Raw genomic sequence first — 4258 nt, forward strand, 5'->3', positions numbered from 1 at the left:
CATTATATCAATTATTTAATTTAACTGATTTAAATATATGTTATTTGAAAAATGATTGTTGTTGCACTCATATAAAATATTGTGATATAGTATTAGAAAAAAATAGAGATATTCTCCACGTCCAAGAAATTTTGACATCCAAGTTCATCCAAATAATTTTAGGTCACGCGCTTTTTTTGCTTTCTTCTTTCCTTATGCTTCTTCTTCTCACGCTCGTTTATGCACGGAGTGTCTTCTTCTTTTTTGCCTTCTTCTTCGCGTTCCTCCTCCTCCTCCTCATTCTCCTCCTTTTTTGTGTTCCTTCTTCTTCACGTGTTTTCTCCTTATCGTCATTCTTTTGTTGTTGTTACTGCTATTATATTTTTTTATCTTTTCCTCCTTCTCTCCCTGGTGAAGAAGCAGTAGAAGATGAGAAGGAAGAGTTTTGAATTGTACAGAACAGAAATGAACCAAACATGTTATTATGGTGAAACAATTGTATAGTACTAAATGAATGAAATATTATCCATTATATAAATTTAAATTCGAACAGCTTTTTGCATAATGAACCGAACACGTACTCATGGTGAAACAATTGTATAGTATTGAGTGAACGAAACATAATCCATTATATAAAATTAAATTCAAATAGCTTTCTGCATAATGCACCGAACACGTACTCATAGTGAAATAATTGTATAGTACTGAGTGAATGAAACATAATCCATTATATAAAATCAAATTCAAACAGCTTTTTGCATAACGAACCAAACACATACTCATGGTGAAACAATTGTATAGTACTGAATGAATCGAAACATAATCTATTATATAAAATCAAATTCGAAACACCTCTGTCTACAATTTAGAGATTATCAATTCAATTCAATTCAATTCAATTTAATTTATCAATTGCATTCCATTCCATTCGATTGAAAAAAAAATAATCTATTAGCAAAATGTTGGTGATGACGATAACGAAAGAGGAGAAGAAAAAGAAAAAGAAGAGGAGAAGGAGGAAGAGGAGGAGAAGCAGAAGAAGAATCTGCGTACGCGAAGGAGAAGGAGGAGGAGGTATACATGAATTTGAAAGAAGAAGAAGATGACGTATGCGTGTATTTGAAAGAAGAAGAAGAAGAAGAAGCGCATGGGAGAAGAAGAAGAAAAAGAAGCGCGGGGGAGGAGAAGAAGATAAAGCGCGTGTAATGACGCTCTTTTAATAAGAGTGTTTTTTGTTGGTGTTGGACCTACTTGAATAAAACTTGGATGAAAAAACCTTGGATGTGTAGCATAGCCCAAAAAATTTTAGGTGTTATCGGTACAATTTATAACTCTTACACTGATATATTAATTGTAAACTCCAGTTAAATTAGTAGATAATTAGTCAATAAATTAGTTTTTAATAAGGAAGACTAGAAATGCGAATATTATATCAAATTAGGATAGAGCTCATCGAAACTTGACACTAATTTCGAAGAAATCAGTCCAAAATTGGACCGAACGGATCGAACTAGTTAAACTGGGTCCAAACCGGGCCCGTGAGTCCAATCAGTTCAGCATTAAATGAGCTTAAAGCTCATTTCTTTCATTAAGAACAGCACAAGCAGTGCTGAACGAGAAGGGAGAAGAGAAGGGACGAAACCCTTTACGGTGAATTCAAATTACCGTAACTTTTCGATCCGAGCTCCGATTGTCGCACCGTTTGTGACCACACGTCCACCGCGTCGAGCTCTACGTTTCTACCAGAACAATTTCATAGGTAAGCTCTTAAATACTTTCAGCCACTCTTTTCCCCCAATTTTTGAAATATAGGAAGGAAAGTTGAATTTCTTTAATTTCTGATGTTTTAGGATCCAAGTAGCTTGAGAAAAATATTCACTCTTGTTTATGTGAAGCTTGGGTAAGGTGAGGATACGATAATTCTATTTTAATTTCATTGAATTTGAGCTTTGAGTATTAAATTGGGTATATATGTGTTATAAATGTGTACTAGGTTGAGAATAAATAATTGGAGCTTGAAATTGTGAATACTGGAACTTGAAGGAAGCAGATTAGTTGAGGTTTTGAGGGCTATGTTCTTTTAGGAAAATTGTCTTGGAATAATACTTGGGAATCGGCTAAGGTATGGTTTAGGTTTCTTGCATTTAATATATAATATTCTGTGAAAACTTAGGCTAGATGACCATAGGATAAGTTGGAATGCAGGTGTATGTTTAATGTTTAGTAATTTATCGATGAATATATTTGGTTGAAGTTTATTAGATAATTAGTTATTAATCTTGGATGGTGAATGTTGTTATGTTAATTTGGAGAGAATTATGGTTGAATGTTATTGTTGATGAACATGGTTGGTTTGGTACTTGTTGATTAACTAATGATTTGGTGAATTATTGATTTGAGGTATTTTGTGTTAGAAGCCTAGGATTAGTGAACTATGATCCTTAGTTGAATTTTGGTTGTTGGATTTGAATATTGTATGAGTATAATTGTTGATTTGAGGTAGATTTATTGTGGTGACTATTATGATAATGAGGAAGGGTATGCCGAATTGAAAAGAAAGCAGGTTTAGACCCGAAAAAGGTGGTAAAGTCCGAGTTTTAGAGGAGATACTACCGAAATTTTATAAAAATTAGAGATTTTGTTTATATGATTATTTAAAAAGATTTAGATTCAAATGTTATATGGTTTGATTTAAAGTTGTTAAGAAAATGAGCATGTTTTAAGTTTGATTCATTTAGAAAAGAATGAATTATGTTTTGAACTGGAACTATTGATGGACGGAATGAGATGTGTGATAATGAAGGATAAGAATTGAATATGATTGATATATAATGATGAATGAGATGTGATTGAGAATGATGTGGATGTTGATGAATTATAATTGAATTATTTATATGGCTTATGAATTTGAATAATCTGAGATACGAGATTCCCTGGATCAAGTGTCGTGGCTTGCCACCACATGTATCAGGTTGAAAACTCGATACTCTATTGACCCTACGACGTAAGTGTGACCGGGCACTATATAAATTCCCGGGAATGTTACCCCCATTGAGCAATATTGATTATTTGAGAAAAAGTTATGCATAGACTCTTGGGGATGCACGTCGGGGGACAGTCTAAGGACAATTCAGACTTGTCGGGTTGGCTGGATAACCGACAGATGAGCCTCATCAGCCATAGGACAGGCATGCATCATATGCATATTACTTGAATTACTTGCTTGTGCTCTAATTGGGTGTGCCTATATGTATTTGCCATGCTAAATGTATATTTGTTACCTGCAGTAGTTGTAACCTTCTTGTGTTTGCCTTTATCTGTCTATTTGTCTGTGAAAATGTGTGATAGAGTTGGAGGTATGGAGGAATGGCAGTATGAGACTTAGATTTAAGGTTAAGTTAAGTTAGGTTTAAATGTTTTTAGAAAACCACCTTTTATAGCTCCTGTTTAAGACTTTAAGCTCTATAATCTGAGTGTCGGTGTTCTAGGATTGCCTCTAGCATTCCCAGGACCTTATATATTATGTGTGTGGCACCTTTACCATACTGAGAACCTACGGTTCTCATTCCATACTATGTTGTTGTTTTTCAGATGCAGGTCGAGAGGCATCTCGTTAGGCGTCTGGACCCTTGAAGCGAAGTAGTTACTGGGCTATTTTGTTGTACAGTGATGTATATATATGTACTTAGCTTTCTCTCTGCATAATTTGTTCTTTTTGATCATCTTAGAGGTTTATGAAGAGGTAGGATTGTGTATATGTACTTTTGGGTTTTGGGATATATATGTATATACGTGTAAATATTCTCCAGCCAGTCTTGACTTTGCAGGCTAAGTTAGGAGCTTGTTATTTTGTATCCTTGGCTCTCTATTCCTACTTTTATTATCTTATGTTTGATAGTTATAGTTTTCTTCACACGCAAGTTATTCCGTTCTAGAGTGTTGCGTTTTTTATTTCGCAATTTTGTTTTACCCATTTTTCAAGGCTCCTAATATATTATATTCTTTCTGCTATTATATATACACATTTTATTTTAAAGGTCGTAGCGTCTCACCACCTCTGTATTACATCTTAGGTGTAATACTTTGTGTAATAAGGTGTTACATTAATTGAATGACAAGTTATTAATGAGTGTCTATAACAAAATCATTTTAGCGTATGCGACATAAATTGATTGGAAGAGTATATCATTTTATTTTACTGTCAGAGCACCTAATAATAATAATAATTGTAATATTAGTTGATTTTTACTATCTTTATTTTACATTGAAATACTCTCTT

General features: G+C 33.7%; 1 long non-coding RNA gene across 1 annotated transcript; it reads left to right on the top strand.

The window, feature by feature from the left end:
* On the top strand, positions 1628-3851 carry LOC110264515. Its single transcript, XR_002350697.1, has 2 exons — positions 1628-1738; positions 3571-3851. It is a non-coding gene; the product is annotated as an uncharacterized LOC110264515 (long non-coding RNA).

This window comes from Arachis ipaensis, chromosome B07 (assembly GCF_000816755.2).
Source record: "Arachis ipaensis cultivar K30076 chromosome B07, Araip1.1, whole genome shotgun sequence".
NCBI lineage: Eukaryota > Viridiplantae > Streptophyta > Magnoliopsida > Fabales > Fabaceae > Arachis > Arachis ipaensis.